General features: G+C 37.6%; 1 pseudogene; it reads right to left on the bottom strand.

Annotated features, from left to right (window-relative positions):
- Positions 1–1,538: 1,538 nt before the first annotated feature.
- Positions 1,539–17,757, bottom strand: LOC144256985 (melanoma inhibitory activity protein 2 pseudogene; annotated as a pseudogene).
- Positions 17,758–18,389: the final 632 nt, after the last annotated feature.

Below are 18,389 nucleotides of genomic sequence, written 5' to 3'. Positions count from 1 at the left end.
ATTATTAATTCCAGTCTTCACTCTGTAAATTAGGTGTCTGTATTTGATTCTGCCTACCTGTAAATCTGTATACCTTGACCTACTTCTCCCATTTCCTCCTCCTCACCACTTCTGGAAACCATCACTAAACCATTTATTCAACACTGCTAATGCTTTTAAACAAATTTTATGCTATTTTAAATGGCCTCTTTTAAAAACTATGAACTTTAGTTTTAGAGCAGTTTTAGGTTCACAACAAAAAGGCATCTCAATTTCATTATCTAAATCTTCATAACAGTATATGAAAAAGACAAAAAGGTTTTATATGTTGATATTACATATATAATTTGATAAGCTTTTTATTCAATCTAACAACTTTTCTACAGATTCTTTTGAATTTCTCCTATATACATTTATGGCATCTGCAAATAATAGCAATCTTGTTTCTTCTTTTTCCCAACATAGGGGCTGGGTCTGTAGCTCAGTGGTCAAGCACTTGCCTAGCATGGCTGAGGCACTGGGTTCAATACTTAGCACCACATATAAGTGAAAAAATTCAATAAAGTATTAAAAAAAATTCCCAGCATGTAAATATGATAATGTTTGAAAAGATGAAAGTGCTTATTACCCTAATTTGTTTATCTTACATTATATACACATACAAAATTATCATAATGTGCCCCATAAAAATGTATGAATATTATATCAAATAAAAATAAAATTAACGTATATATTGGTTAATAATATATAATTTAAATTAATAATATATAATTTTAAAATTCTTATATATTTATTTACTTTTTCTGCCTTACTGTACTAAGACCTTTAGTTCAATGATGAATAAAAATTGTGATAGCCCTTACATTGTTATTCATTGCAAAAGAAACATTTTCACTTTTTTACCACTGAGAATGTCTGTGGCAGGATTTGCATTTTGTTTACTCTATCATGTTAAAAAATTACAGCTTGAGAAGAATTTTTTAAATCATAATTTATATTCAATTTCATTATTTTCTATATTCATTAAAATAATCACACATTTCCTCTTAATCTGTGAAGTGAGAAAATTACATTAATTAATGTTTAAAATTTACATTAATTAATGCTCAAGCCAGGTTTGCATTCCTGGAAGAAATAAACTTAGTTCTGATGTACTATCCCTCAGTTGTGCTGCTAGATTTGGACTGTCCATATATTGTATAGATTTTTTGTGTCTATAACTACAGAATTATTGGCCAGAATTTTTCTGTCTCCTACTTTCTTTGATAGGTTCTGGAATCAAGATGTTGACAAGCTCCTAACTTAAGTTTGGAAAACATTCCCTTTTGTGTTATTCTCAGGAATACTTTGTGTGAAATTTGAATTGTTTTCTCTTGACTACCTTGGTAGAATTTGCCATTGAAACTATTTCTGAACATTTAAGTATTTTTGACCACTCTTCCATTTATTTGCAGTATATAACCTTACTTAAGAAAATTTTGTTTTTTTAATATTATTCTTATACTCTCACTACAAATAATTTTATAGAAAGCATCTTTTTATTAGTAATAAAAAAGAAACTACAGGAAGGCCTTAATCTTGCTAATTTCAGAGTCTAGAGCTGGTTCTAGAAGGTCTGAGGGGTGATGAGACTGATCTACCCAGAAAAGAGAGCAGATGAGCATCAATGAAATGAAGGCAGCCTTCCTTAGAAACAAGAAATGCAGTTTCTAAGGTTGTAGACTGCATAAGTGTCAGTTTACCACCCCCCAAAAAAAGGTGGTTTCAGATCTCACCTACCTAACTCATCTTCCAAAAAGAGAGCCTGGCCACCACTATGCAAGGGAGCCATCCTGTTTAACTGGGCAACGATAGCCTTCTTTATTCTTCTCTGCATTTATTAGAATTTAAATTCCATGAGCAATTGATATTAATATTTCTCTGCCATGTCCATAACAATTTCCCCATGAATCAGACCAGTTCCATTTTATAGGCATGGAAATTAATCTCAAAAAGCAACTCCAATTAAAGAGGCTATAGAGCCAAGTCTGAATGTAAAGACCCTGGGATTGGAAGGGACTTCAGAAATCCTTTTGTGGCCTCTATGTTCTGCTGAGAAGCTCAAAGACACTAGAGCTGGAAAGGGCCAGAGTCCCAGCCCAAACCAAGGACCTGACTCCTAGGCCAGGTTCCATTACCTGGAAAGATTGTCCCTCAACTGGAGTCACTTAATGCTTTTCAAAGCCCTTCATGGTGTAACAAACTTGCCTTTGTGCAATTGTGTGAAATTGGAATTATTTTCTCTTGACCATCTGGTAGAATTTGCCATTGAAACTATTTCTAGACACTTAAGAGTTCTGATCACTGTTTTATTTATCTGAGGTAATAACATTATTCAAGAAAACTTTGGGTTTATAATATTATTCTTACACTCTCACTACAAATAATTCCATATAAAGCATTTTTTTTATTAGTGACAAAAAGAGCAGGCACAGGAAGGTCTTAAGCTTGTTAATTTCTCTCTGGAAGTAATGGGAACTTTTCCCTATGAAATAATCCCCTTTCAAGGCAGAAATGTACATTTCCTCACGTAGTGAGTTCATGTGGAAAGTGGCCTAAAATCAACAAGAAGAAATTGCTTGGTCACAAATGAGTACTTAATATTCTAAATCTATTTTCATTTAAAAAGAACCTTTTAAAGCATCTTTTTTTAGTAAAATAATTCTGATTCTCTGATGCCTTGAAGTTTCAGAGCATTTTCTCCAACACTGTGGATTTACTCCCATTCAGCAGACCCTGATTTAGTTCTGACTACTGTGGATGTTTATGAGACCCTCGCTGTGTGTCAATGGAAGCACAAGTATGAGACCTCTGTGGGCCATGACAGGGATGACACCCGTGAGAGGGTCTTCTAGGGTGAGGAACAGGAGAGCAGCATATTGGCAGCAGCAGTGTGGAGGATGTTTGAGCTGCCCATGGGCAACTGGCGAGATCCCATCAGGAAGACAGCTGTGGAGGCCAGGGGTGGAGCAGCATGGTGCTGGCACTGTCGGGGAGGGGTGGGTGCCATGGACAGTGGACCTCAGTCTGAGGTCCAGGGCCACATTTACTAGCCATGTGACCTTTGTTGATATGTTCCTTTACTTTTCTCTGCCTTGGTTTCCCCATAAAGTAATAACAGGACACAGTTCGTAAGGTGGTTGTGAAAATTAACAGATAAGGCACTTAGTATAATACTGGGTGCATGGCAAAGCTTACCAGCTGCTTCTGCAGAAGACCCTCAGGAGCTGGAGGAAGCTGGCCAGTTTGGGATCACAGCTTCCATGATAGGTAACTTGGGTTTTATTATAGGGATGTGGGAGTTCTCTAAGCACGATGGTGATATGCTCAGATCTGTAATTCAGAAAAGAACTGTCATGTGATGAAATGAGAAAGTCAGGAAAGGAGCCTTCCATTAGTCAATGCTTTGCACTGCACTATGTGTGTGTGTGTGTGTGTGTGTGTGTGTGTGTGTGTGTGTGAGAGAGAGAGAGAGAGAGAGAGAGAGAGATTTTCTCTACAGAATGCCTCTGATGTCAGAAGCCTTGACTTCCTCACTTGCTGGAACTCAGGGCCTGCTCATTTGTTGGATGGATGGATGGATGGATGGATGGATGGATGGATGGATGGATGGATGGATGGAGGCACTGGAATTCTCACAACAGTACCCGGATATGGGCAGGAAGAAGATAGTAGGCTGTTTTACAGATGAGGGAAACTAGAAATCAGGAGACTCAGTGACTTCCCCACTGCCCCACAGTGGGAAGCAGCACTGGGACTGGAAAAGGGGACTTAATACTCTGGGTGCAGAAATCTGTCATGCCAAACTGACAGGTTTAAACATTGTATTTACTACTGATGACTTAAATTAACAACAGAAGACTAAGGTCATGTCTGGAAAGTCTCAGACCAATAGAGCCAATAATAATAACAGCATAAACAATAATAAATTAATAAATGAATATAATTCTAATTTAAAAGTTTAAAAGGTCCATGATGCACACTAGATGGCAGCACTGGGCATCATTTTAAGGACTTTGCTGGGAGCAGCTGTCACATCCCTTCACTGAGGTTTTGTCTAGGCCATGACAGGGCTGGATTGCATTACTTAACTTAAGCATCAAAATTACTTAACACTTAAATCATTTAGGATTTAAACATCCTAGTAGAAAGATAGAATCCCAAATGCGGGGTCCTTGTGTCACCAACTTTCCTCCTGGCAGAGCAGGCAGGGAAACAGGAAAGGGAAATGTGCTCCCTTGTCCTCTCAGAGGCTGGCTTTGGCTGCCTCTCTGTGTCACTGAAGAAGTCCCTCTGGGGAAGACTTGATTTCTAGAAGCCTCTGAGCTAGGGGTTGGTTCTTCCCAGTTAAGGGGTGGCAGAGACACTGGCTTCCTCTGGGCCTCTGGATGGTTCAAATACATCTTCCAGCACATCTACTAGGCCCTCCTTCCTGGTCCTCTGACTCCTTGTCCTAGGCACACTAGTGACAGGCCACACATGCTAGTGCCCAGGATCCCTCTTTCCAGTACCTTGCTGAATAGTTAATGCTTATTGAGGACCCAGTATGTACCTGGTGTACTACTCCAAACATCAGTATCCAGCACCAACATCCAGCACCCACATGCTTCGCTTCCAAACTAGCCATCAGCATCCACACTCCTGTTCCAGGCTCCTCGTGGCTCCATATTGACTTCCCAGCCTAGTTTCCTCCCTTCTCACACCAAAAGGGCTTGTTCTGGCTGTACCCACTGCTTAGGAATGCATCAAGGTGTCTCTGTCATATGGTGACAGGGACATGTGTTTTCTCTCCCTAGGCAATTGCATGATGGAGCTTTAACATAGAGAAATGGTGGTTGGGATTTAAAAAAATGAATGTTAGAGGATTTCAGAAGAGGAACTTGGGGGATAGGTAGACGTTATGGCTTCAGATCACACCAAGTGGCAGTGTCTGTGCCTAGCATCTCCCTCACTCTGTGTGTTGCTCCCCTGAACAGCATAGCTCTGTGGCCATTCTGCCCACACAAAGTTCCAGTGTCTGGAGCCTTGACTGGCATGAGCATGATACAAACTACATACATATGAGTATAAAAACAATGATAACCACTACTCTTCATTAAGTGTTTTACGTGGATTAACTCCTTTAACTCTTACCAACACAGTGAGGCATATATAACCATTATGCCCATTTCATAGATGAAGAAACTGAGGTAAAAGAATTCACTTTTCCATCATCACAAAGGCAGACCCTGGTGGTACTAAGATCGAATCCAAGTTCTCTGATTCTAGAGCCTGAGCTCCTAGACTCACTCCATGGTCCACTCAATTTTACACTAAAATCCAATGTGAATTCCACTGACCTTTGTTAAAGAAAGTAGACCTTTCCCTTACACACACACACACCCAGACACACATACACACACACACACACACACACACACACACACACAGTCATTCATTATTGAAGGAGAGCAGCAACAAATACCTCCCAAGGCAGTGACCGGAGAAAGGAAGCCACAGACAACCTGGAGCTGAGTGTTGTCTTTGCCTTATTGTGTTTTGCTCTTGAACAAAACAATTCACTGTGTGTTTCTCTCTGTGTGTGTGTGTGTGTGTGTGTGTGTGTGTGTGTGTACGTGTGCATTCCAAGAGCAGTGTCCATATTTTCCATATGGAGCTGTTACAGACAGCATCATGGTAATTTCTCACAATTGGACTTGAATTTCCCTCACACTCTATTATAAAAATATCAGTCACACTTGTGTGGAACCAACAACACTTTTTCAAACTCAAAGTCACATGTGAGGTCATTAAACTGTCAGAGAAATGATGATATTTTTGAGAACCAAATAGAACAATTCACTCTAATATCTGTACAGATGTTGTGGTTAGAATTACTGTGTTCACTAATGTCAGGTTTATTCTTTGCTGAGAGATTGACAGTGTTTTACTTTCCTGCCCTTTTGAAGTAGGCATGGCCCTATGACTTACTTTTAGCCAGTGATGGGGATCACTTCCAGTGGTTAACTCCCAGCCCTCTCTACACCTGTTGCCTCATAATGTTGTCAGAGTGTGTACAGAGGGCAACCCCCAGGACATTTCCTGGGCCTTTGGTGGACTTAGCAGAGAACATAAAAATTTGTTATATTAATCCACTTGGATTTTGTACTTGTTACTGTAGCACAACCTGGCATGTCCTCACTGGTAGATAAACTTTTAAAGTCACATTTGCATTCATTTATTCATCATATCTTTTCTGCACATCTACTAAATGACTAACGATTTTCCAGGATTGGGGATATGGCTGTGAGCAAAGACAAACCTCCCTAACCTCATGAAACTGGCATTGTGTGTTTTTCTCACCTAACTCGACATCACAGTAAATCATCTTTCAGATTTTCCTTCTAGTTCTATCTCATACTTGATGATGGATCTCATGTTCTGGCTGAATTATTGCTGAAAAGTTACACAAATTGCTTTCTGTTCTTTCTGTGTCAAATGAAGGAAACTCAGGCAGCTACTCTATTCCAGCTTTTAATCTTACCATTTTATTTTTGCTAAAAATAATTTTCTTGAACCCCTTGATTTTTATCACCAGTGCTTTTTCTAACTCAAGTTCAGAAGAAGCACATGTGAGGATAGGTGGACACACAACTGTTGCAAAATGTTTTATGAATTTAAGGCAGAGGCCCCCTGTACACGTTCACTCTGAAGCATGCTTCAGTTATGATGTCTTAAGTCACTAATACAGTGGTGGCATGGATGGCAACAGTAGAATGCAGAGATGAGCTTGATAATAGTCAAAATGGGTTCAGGTCCTGGTTCTTCCAGATGTTCAGTATGTGAGCTCTGAAAAGTTCACCTTTTAATTCAATGATAATCATTGAGTGCCTACTATGTGTGAAACCCTAAATTGAGAATCATGCAACAAACATGACAAACAATAGGCTCAACTTTACAGCATATATGTGACACATTAATTATGAAATGACTGATTTACCTAATGTTGGAAAGAAGAAATGAAACTATCACAAGAGCAATTTGACTCAGTTTTCAGTTAAGAAACTTTCCCTAAAGAAAATAGAAGCAAGGCTGAAGTTGTGGTTCAGTGGCAGAGCACTTGGCTCGCACAGGTAGGCAATGGATTCGATCCTCAGCACCCATTAAAAAATAAATAAATAAAGATATTGTGTCCATGTATAACAACAACAAAAACAACAACAAAAAGAGAACTAAGAGCCCAATTTGAGTTAACTAAATATAGGAAAAAAATAGGAGTTTTTCAGGAAAGGTGGTTTGTAGGTGTAAAGTCCCTGGGGTACAAAGGAGTCGAGTGGGTCTGGAAAAATGAGAGCAAAGGCCAGAGTTTTGAGAGAAATTGGAGATGGAGGCAGGGGCACAAGAGTACAGAACCTAGAATTTGGGGTTTTACTCTCAATTCAATAGGAAATTTTCAAACAAGGAAGAGACACAGTAAGATCCTTTGCCAAAGATCACATTGGTTTCTTTTAGAGCATAGAGCTGAAGGAGGCAAAAGTGAGCAGATGGCCATGAGGAGGCTTATGCTAAGATGTTAGTGAGATCAAACAGAGGACAGAGAAGTTCAGTAAATATTTAAAGGTAAAGTGATTGGCTGACAGGGGGATGCTTTCAAACTTATAGATTGTTACAGCGTGAAACCATCTATGAAGAATGGACAGCAAACAAGGGTGAGATTCTGGCTAAGAATATATGTTTTTAAATCATTTGAATAAAAATTCAAAATATGATCTAGACTAGAGTGCTTTCCACTAATGTATAAGTTTAAAAATAAAAGAAATGTCATTGTACCTTCCTAGCACCACAACTCATGGACCCATGACATAGCTTTACATTGTGAAAACCATTGAAGCTCTTGAAGCCACTACACCGGCTACTACTTACATGAATGGCAGGCACTTCTGTAGCCTTTCAGCTGTGAGGGTTTTTGTTTTTTTGTTTTTTTTTTTTTTTTGGTAAAGGTGTTCATATGTTTCTAAGTGTTTGCTCTTTAATTGCAAGAAAGCCTGTCTTTGATCTTTGAGGAAAGGATATACTGGGGGAAAACAGTCAAGTTGTACTCAACTTCTACATTACAAGGACATCATTCCAGGGTTTATAATTTAAGTTAAAGATGCACATCTTCCATCAGTAATTAACTGTCAATATGCTGAAAGACTGCTACTGTGTTTATATCTCAATGACAATGTTTAGCTAGTGCTGATATCTCCTACATGTGTATTTTTATAGTCTTAGATGTTTCTGATAACACAGTCTATACATATCACTTGTTGAATCTGTAAAATCTGAATAAACGGTGGTTTCCTGAAGTATTTTAGCCTTTGGATACCTGGATCTTATAGAGGCTCTTTTCAGTGGTAGTTTTGTGTACATTTGTACAGTCTTTTTAAATTTTTTCCCTCTGCCTCCTTCTATTCCTTCACCCATTTCATTAATCCCCAACCTCAGGCTAGGTTTTATGAAATCTTTGGACAAATAATACAATTCCTGCTCTTTACAGATAGGGGAATCCTAATTTGGACGTATTATAAGACAAAATATAATCAATTGGTAGACTGCTGTGTGTGGTTGTAAACACTAGGCTTGCTTGTGCTGTGTTCTAGCATTGCCCACTTTTTCAAAATGCACTTCCAGTTGAAGATGTTGCTGATCCTCCCTGACATATCAAGTTGTGAACTGATCTTTTCACTTGCTGACTTTCCCACTTTCCTGAAAGCAGAGGATTTCTGAATTCTATAGATTTACAGTGTTATGGTTTAGATGTTTGGTGTCTCCAAAAAGCTTATTGTGAGAGAATGCAAGAAAATTTAGAGAGAAAGTGATTGGGTGATAAGAGCTTTAATCTATTCAGTACACTAATTCCCTGATAGGGATGAACTTGGGTCATCACTATAGGGAGGGATGGTATGGCTGGAGAAGGTAGGTCCTTGGGGGCATGCCTTTGATGTTTATGTTTTGACCTAGTGAAGGAAGCTCTAGCTGGCTGGTTTTCCTGCTTCAGCTGGTGGGCTTGCTCTGGCTCTCCCTCTCCCCCAACCCCTCTTCTCACTCTCACTCCCCCAATTCCTGGTGTGATGTCTTGAGCCACTTACCTCTACCATACTCTCCTGCCATGATATTCAGTCTCATGTCTAGCCTCAAGGAATGGAGTCAGGCTCATAGGAAAAATTGTGAGCCCCCAAATAAACTTTTCATCCTCTAATTGTTCTTGTCAGGTCTTTTGGTCACAGTGATGAAAAAGCTGACTAAAAAAGGAGTACATCTGTACTACAAAATCCTGCCTCAAGAAATGATGAAAATTCTTTTACAGTTTGCATATTGTGTTTCTTTCTGTTCAAATTTGCCTCTTTTGGTGGAGATATACTTTAGGGTGGCAGGTGGATAGGGAACTCTTTAGTACTTCTTGAACATGGTATTACTTATTAGCAAGTTAATTAAGAAAAATATATATTTTTCATAAATATGTAGTTCCTGAGAAATGAAAAAAGATGGAAGTAATTTTGAAGAATTTTAAAGAGAAAATTATTGATGCTTTTCTAAATTATATAATAAAGTAAATGTTTCTATGTTTCTATGTGTATGTAGAACATACACATTCCAATTGAGATTAAAAAAATAAGTACCCAGTATGGTGATGTACTCTTGTAATTTCAGCCACTTTGGAGGCTCAAGCAGGAGAATTGTCAAGTTCAAGGCCAGCCTCAGCAACTTAGCAATACCCTTTTTCAAACAAAACAAACAAACAAACAAACAAACAAAAAGGCTGGCAATGTGTCTCAGTGGTGATGAAGTACATCTGGGGTCAATTCCTGGAACCAAAACAAACAAAGAAACAACACGTTACAGTTAAATATTATCTAATGGTTGGTTTGATATATAGAAAGTGAAAACTATGTGGGGAATGGATTCTCCCATCCCATGTCGCTTTGGGAAAAAAAAATGACTAGTTTTCTTGACATTTTCAAAGAATTTTTATATTAGACATTCTATCATCTTTCCTAAAGAGACAAATGGCCTATTATAAACCCTCATTATCCAGAGAGAAAAGTGGAGAGTGAGAATGATGTAATGATCACATGTAAGATCAGAGTTAGAATATAAGACTCTAACGTAAATATTCTATTGGGCATATTAGAATGCTTTTGTTTGATGGAGAAAAGAATTATAGTAATTGACTATTGGCTTCTGGGTATAGGCACTTTAAGTCTCTTGCTCTGGGAATCAGTTCTAAATGGAAGAACAAAATTGACTCCCGTAATTAGAGAATTCAGAAGACATATAGAGATGTCTTTACCTTTTGAGCCACACATATCTTTGCTTGGGTTTTCCTAATTTGAGATATTATTTTTCTTTCAGAAATTTAATAGCTTGATTTATAGTTTTGTTTCTATAGATATCTACAATCTTCTATAACAGAATGTGGTAATTATTCCTTTCTAGAAATTAAGCTTTGTAAATTAATTAGATGATTCAGATTGTAGCTTTTAGCTAAATAGTGCTTACTTGGAATCTTTTCTCTGTTCACTCGTTTTTATATTTGATAGTTCTCTTTTTTAAAAAATTGCTAAGATAAAGCCTTGAATTTTGTCTGGTATTCAAGTACCAGGATTCTGCTTTAATGATCATGAAACTATTTCAAGAGAGTAGGAGTCCAGTAGTGTGGTGAACGTCCAATCTGTTTTCTATCTCCCTCCAAAAAAACCTCAGCATGCCCCCAACTGATTCAAGGAAGCAGATGTGGGGTTGTGTCTGCTTCTTTCTTCCCTTGCTCACCATTGGCCCTTTGCCTCTTTACTGATGCTGATTGTATTGACCGTTTACCCTTGCAATGGTTGTGCACATGTTCTTATGAGAAAAAAGAAAAATAGGAGATCTTAAAGACTAAGAGAAAGGCTGAACTTGTCTTCTCCTCCAATTTTATCATGGCCATGGAAGTCAAAAGAGCATCTGTCTCATGAGCAAGGCAGAATTCTCCAGTTCTTTTGCTTTTTGTTACCCGCTAGGAAGCACCAAGAAAAACCAGGGCAGGAAAACATCCCTTGCTTTCTAGTCTTTTCAGAGTGCTGTTGATCTTTGTTGGGTTAAGAAATACAGTGTATTATTCCTTCATAGCCCTCCTCAATAGAAACTACTGGTAACATCCCATTGTTTAACTAGCATTTAGGAAAGTAATTACTAATAGTGTTCAGTGATAAATAATATGGCCAGGAGAAAAATCTGACATGGCACTTCAGCTGATGGTGGGATGATGTTGAGACCTTTGTGGTGTGGATAGGGATAAAGAGACAGTGCTAAAACTGATGAATAAATATTTATGAGAATTGCCTTCCTTTGCAACTAAACAATTACATGCTTTTGTTATTTACCTTAGTTCACAGAAGCGAGGCTTTCACATATGTCAACACTGCACAACATGTTTTTACCGAACATTTGTACACCTAGTTGGTGTTTTACAGATAATGTTGAGGAGCAAGACAAAACACTTGAAATAGCATTCGATTTGTAGTTTGTAATAAAAAACACACATATGGCTTATAAACCAGATGAGAGTAGAAAAGAAGATATTCAGAACACTAAATAAAATGGTTGTGCTTTGTGGAATTGGCGGAATTCACCGATACATGTAACAATGATTTATCACTGCATTTGGTCCTAACATGTATCAGCGTAGATCAACAGAGGCACAGTAAGAAACATAGCCAGTATAAAACACCAAGGCGAAGGGGTTAATTGGCCTTACTGGGTTCAGTTTGCCTCCCTGGTGGCACTTTCTGTTGTCTGTATAAACAGAGTTGCAAAGTACTTTCCCACTAAGCCTGCCACTCTGTTATTTATACAGTTGAACTACCAGGAAGGGATGGATCAGTTTACCAGATGTGAGGCCTTTTCTTCCTCCTTTTCTGCCCACTTCATGCTTTTTAATCCAGCTGTTCCTACACACCTCCCTAATCCTAATCTCTCCTTAGTCCTTATGATTCTTTTTTAAAGTTTCCTCTTTTCTCTTATTCCTGGATTTATGTGTATGGATATTATAACTGGTTCTATTGAAATGAACTTAATTCCTTGTCACTTCTGTGCTCATTTTACCAAGTCATACCTCAAAACTTACTGAAATCTTTTGAAACTTTTGTCAATTAACATTTTAAAAACTCTTTAAAAATTAAACCATTGAACACGTAGCTACAGTCCTCTTTATCTTCTAGTACCCTCACCTATGGAGATTTTAATATATTAAAATATATATTTCCAGACCATTTTCGTATTTTATATCTATTTATATATATACAAACATAATATGGGATTCTGAAAGTATTGTTCTGCTTTTGTAGCTCTACATTGTATTTTTCAGAAGTATGCCTGTTACATAGAGATGTATCCATGTTACCTAGATCGAGTTTAACTGGTAACTGCATTGTAATTCACATTATAGTTGTTTTCTACCTACTGATGGACATTTAAGTGATAATCAGACTCCCCCTCCCCCATTAAACAATACCACAATGAAGAGATATAGAGTTGCTGTTATGAACATATGGCTAATTTTTCAGGGCAGTGTTTTCCAAACACCAGTTAATAAAATTAATGTAGTAGTTGGAATGTACATTTTTAAAACAGAAGAGAATGCAATAAAATTTGTCAGAGTAAATGGTATTTAATTTTTCGTGAAAAAAATATATAAAATTGGGCTCTGAGCTGTGAATATTAATGATATATGCTACTGTAGGACTCAGTGAAAAAGTTTTATGGTGTATAATACAAAATATATTTTATACTGTACATCTTAGTCTGCTCCGGGTTATATGCCCAGAAGTGGATTATTCTGGATCATAGGCTACGTCATATTTTGTTAGGCACAGCCAACTTTTACAACTAACTTATACTCCCCACATGCTAATCATTATTTAATATTCTAGTCAGAATTTTACATTTTGTATATTCTGGAGGGTGAAAAGTTCTATCCTATTTTAATTTTAACTAGTGAGGTTAAATATAACTTCTTTATCGTAGGGAAGTATTAAAACCTATCCCTTTGAAAGATTACTATTCTTGAAAATCATATGAAAGCTAGACAATCTTTCATCTCCACAATCTTTTCTCACATTTTTCGTTTTTTAAAGTAATAAACACAAAACCATGTGGTCTTGGTAATTACTAAAAACAATTATACTAATAGTTTCACATTCTATTAATTTATAAAGTGTAAACACAATCCTTTTACCCAATATCTTAGGTCCACAGCATATTTGAGGAATATTGATATCCCTCAATATATGAATCCACTTGGTTTCAGTAAAATTCTATTCTTCCCATGTCCTCTATTGTAGAAGAGTAGATGCTAGCCACATGCTAGAATATATTTCAGGACTTTGTTAAGACCACTATAGATTAAAAGAATAGCCATAATGAATAGAACATACAGAAATAATTTAGGTCTAATTGTTGTTGGTTATCCATGTTTGGCTTGTTTGTTTTTTTTTGATAATGGAGATATGCTCATTTCCTTTTTTGGTTATTGTTATTTAAACTTACTCATATACCTTTTTGTTTCACTCATTGGTGCTATATGTGTCATAAGTCATGAAGGAAAGAGTATTCTTTAATTATGACAGCTCAAGTGTTGGAAGAAAGATTGTTCTTTGATTGTGGAAATTTTGATTTTTACACTAAAATACAGCTGCGTATTATTTAAGTAATGTACATAAGTACATACTGTACATACTAATTTCATTTTGGGACTTGATATTTCCTTAAGGTTTATTCTATAAATTGCCAATTTTTAATATTGTTTTATTTTACTTAACTGTCATTTACAGAGTTGTAAACAGAGTTGGAAGCTGATTCAATAAGTGGTATCTTATTTAGAAGGTCCTTTCACCTTTTTCTTTTGAAAAAAATCTTTTTAGAGGACTGTAGCATGGTATTTAGGTATTTCAGTTCAGTTTTCAACCTCAAATTAGCTTATTTCCAGTCTACTGGTATAAAACATGAACTCCATCAGCAACCATTCTCCAAGAGTAGTTAGGGAAGAAGTAGTTCTGGATGACAATCAGTGGGTGAATGGACAATCAGTCCATTTGATACAGACTGCAAACTTCTGTCCATTCATTTAGATCAAATAATGTTTTATGCTGGCAAGTAAGGATTATTTATAGGACTGATTTGACAACCAGTGTGACTCTTGAGGTAAAAACATACTGATTAGATTTATTAAGTGTGTAGACTTTCTTTTTCAAAGCCCAAGTTTTTTCTCATTTCAATTAATTGTGGGCTCAAGTATCATGCAGATTCTTCACTGACCTTCAAATGTAATAAAGCTGCTTCTTATTTTTAAGATGGAGCTTATACAGCTGCATTTGTTTTAGACTTAAGTGTATACTTTTCACACACACACACACACACACACACACATAGAACATATTTAATACTTGAATAAAGCTTTGGGTATTTTTAATAAATGTTCTTTCTTGGTCTTTCCTGGAGAAACATTGTTCAAATTGTGGTTTCAGGATTGGTGCAGGTCAGCAAATTGTCACTTGTTTGCAATGATAGAGGAATTGAGAGAGTTTGGCAGAGTCATTTTAGTAGTATCAAATTTAACAATAACAAAATTTGGAATTATGTCTTTGTTTCTTCATTTCACTGTCCTAATAATTCATGTGTATTTTACAAAAGTCTCCCTGAAGACAAAACAAAGACTAGGTCACTCCTCATATCAATGAACCAAAGCAGAATGCAATTCTGAATTTTATGAAAATGGGCATAAAATAAAGAAGACAGGACCTGGGATTATGGCTCAGTGGTAGAGCGCTCACTTAGCACATCCAAGACCCTGAGATTGATCCTCAGCACCACATAAAAATGAATAAATTAATTAAATCAATGTATAAAAAAGAAGACGAAGAAGAAGAAGATGACAACAGAAGGGAAAACAGGAAGAGAGTGAGCTTAAATTGTAGTTTTTAATTCCAAAAAATTTCTGAGAACCGCAATTTTCTTTGTATTTGAGATCTCCTATTTCCATGACATATTAGTGTTTTCTAGTTTAACTCTTAATATGCTCTAGTTATTGTTTTATGAAAAAACTAGCTGATATGCCAAACGAGACTTTAAATCAATTAAGATCTTTCATTAAGCATAAAGTCACTTTCACTTTTGCTACAATCATAGGAAATACAGTTCTTTGTATAAAAGGACAGCCTTTGTTGGGAGTTTAAAATATTCCCCATGACAAGATTATGTATCTAAAACTCCCCTTGCTGTTTATGTAGTAGTGGATTAATCAAATTACATGCTGTACTCTCTAGAATAAAATAGAATAGAAATAATTTACTCATAAGATTCATATTTAAACCATCTTTATTTATAAAATACTATCCTAAGAATTATAATTCCATTTAGCTTCAATTGGAGCAAAAGTATAATAATCACTGAAGTAAAAGCAGTTACTTAAAAACTGAAAATGAGAGATGAGTCAAATTACTTTTGAAGAGAGATCAAAAACATCAGGTTTCTTGTTGTGGTTCTGGATGTTCAGTAGCAGGCTCATTTGAAGGTGGAATCAACCCTGAAGGGAACTCACTTCTACTTTCAGAATGCATGGGGAAGATGGGGGTGGGGCGAATCCAGCTCTTGGGGGAAGATAATGAGAAAAACACCTCTGTGAATAGATATTTCACACTGAAAATGGAGGGGGTAATTGGCCCCATGTAAAATAATATCTAGGTGCTCCATACCTGTTTCCTGGAGGAGGTGGAGGAAAAAAGGTCCTCTACTCATGAACCGACTCCTTGGGTCCAGTGGAAATAATGCACCTCTGATTGGAGGGAAAGGTGCAAAAACAGAGCCAGAGCCAGTTGCTTGGTTTTCAGCAGGGAGAGGTGAATCAGGCACATTGGAATCACCAAGATTGACTTTGGTATCCTTTCTACTGGATTGCATTTCTCAAGACATAGGCCCATCCACTATATCCAAAGAAGGCATATTAGAACTTCTGAGTTCTGCTGGTCCAGATGGTCTACCACAATTAGAATAACATCCGTCTTGCCTTTGTAGAGGAAGATGTGGATCAGAATATGGTTGGCCTGGCAGAGGGAGGGATCATCATCCTGCTCCTGCGTGTCTGTTCCCATGGAGGTGACAGGGGTCTGGTGTAAGAAGGTGCTCTCTGAGGACCAGGTAACCTCTCGTAGCTTGATTCTCTTCTTTTATTGGATGGTCCAGAGGATTCTCTGGGCCCCTTGAACCTCTTCCTCGTCCCATTGGAACCAAAAGTGAGAATGTGAGTGGACCCTTCTTTTCCAAATGAAGAGGTCTCACTTCAGATGAAGGCCGACCCAATGGGGAGAAACCATTTGAGGAATGCTTTTGCCAAATGCTGCATCTGAAACAGCAAGTGCATATGGATCTTTTTCTGCAAGTTTAAATTTAAGCTCCTTTTCCACGTTAATTTTTTTTCCATTGCAAGCATTTTGTTTCATTAAATAATTGAGGTTTCTTTCAGCAATCTGAGCTGCCAACTCACTATCATGTGCTTTGTTCTCAGAGGAAATAATCTACCCCTGACAGGAATGAATGGTTCTCTCCAATTCTTCTTCAAGATATTTGGCTAGCTTTCTGTAGGTCTCCAGCTCTTCAGTTGTATGGCTGATCTTTTCTTCTACTTTGGAAAGTTTCTCCTCTTGCTCCACCCAGTAGTTTTCCTCTACTCTCAATTTCCCATGGAGTTTCATTATATTTTCTTGATGTCGTTCCATCATGAGTTCAAATTTCTGCTGAAGGTACTGTTTTCTCCACTTCAGATAATAAAGTACAATTTTGATTTCTGTCTCCTTCTAAGGTTTCTAAGGAGGCCTTTAGCTTAGCACCATAAACCAGTTTCTTCAAAGTTCCTTTTGGCTGATCATCCAAGTGAGCACCAATTTCTGATTCTTCATTCCCAAATCTAAGTAACTATCATCTGTTTGGGCTTCCATGCTTGGAGAAGACCTATCTTTCTTCTTCAGCAAACATTCATTCAGAGACTCCTTGTGAATTTCTTTATCACTCAGAACTTGTTCTTCATGTACTCTAGAGTCTTCAAATGTTAGTTTCTCTTTATCATGGAAACATACTTGTTCCGTCCATGCTTCAATTTCCAATTGTCAGATCGCTTTCTGAATTTGCTAAAGTTGGGAATTTTCATTCAAAGCCTCTTTTATTGCCAGCTTAAGTCCTTCCTCATTCATTTGAAATAGTCTCAAGTTTGTTTTAGCTTCAGCTATTTCTTACTTGAGGTATTCTGATTCACCTTCTAGGGACTTTATCCTTCTTGATATATCCACCATCATTTCATCCTGTTTAGAATGTTTAGTCTTCTGTTCTTTTATCTCTTTTTCTAGAAAGACTATTTTATTCCCACAGCTAGGTTTGGACCTATGCCACTTTTCATATATTGCCTCCAATTTTTGTGCTTCTGTTGAACCCTTCTCAAAACTGCCATCCTTTAAAGATGACTCTAAGCTTTCATGCTCTTTCTGAACAAGGCTAACTTTCTCAAGTAGTTTATATTTTGTTCAGTTAGTCCAGAAAGTTTTAGAGCCAGCTTTTTTTATCTTCCCATGTAAATCCTGCTCTAACAGACTGAAAACTTCACCACAAAAATGAGAGAACAGCAAAAAGTCCAATAGCTGTACACATCACCAACTCCCAAGGAATGCCATAAGAATTAGGCCCTGGTTTCATGACTTCAGACAATGCTTCCATAACCCTGCATACTTCTTCCAGGACCACCTCCTAGTATGGCTGAGGGGCAGCCCTTTGCCCTGCCATCAAGCCAAGACAGCTTTGGCTGTTGCCACCACAACCACAGCCTGCCAGGAAGGGCAAAAATGGCTGCGGACACTCAAGTATTTGGTCAGGAACCCAAACCTGCACCAGGCAACAGAGGAGACCACTGTGAACCCCTGTGTGGTGGTGGGGGTGGTGGGGAGCCGGGTCAAGGGCTCCCAGGAGCCTTGTAGCCCTCAATTCCCATCTGGGGAATCTTGTCCCCTTCCCTGCCCAGTGCATCCTGAGTGCCTTCCACTCAGCCTCAGAGGCGTCCTCTCCATGCCAACCAACCCTCAGTTTGGTTTAGGCCAGGCCAGAGTGGAGCTTATTATGAGGATTCTATACAGTCATAATATCACTCAGTTTTTATGTCACTTAAATTCTAAAGCTCTCTAAACTGTTTAAACAGCTTTTATGCTGTATATTTATATTTGTACCACTTACCCTTTTATTTTAATGACCCATTTCTTTCCCTGCCCTTGTCCTCTCCCTTTTTCCTTCCTTCCTTCCTTCCTTCCTTCCTTCCTTCCTTCCTTCCTTCCTCC

Source organism: Urocitellus parryii, chromosome 9 (genome assembly GCF_045843805.1).
Source record: "Urocitellus parryii isolate mUroPar1 chromosome 9, mUroPar1.hap1, whole genome shotgun sequence".
Classification (NCBI taxonomy): domain Eukaryota; kingdom Metazoa; phylum Chordata; class Mammalia; order Rodentia; family Sciuridae; genus Urocitellus; species Urocitellus parryii.
This window is presented reverse-complemented; position numbering and strand designations above follow the sequence as displayed.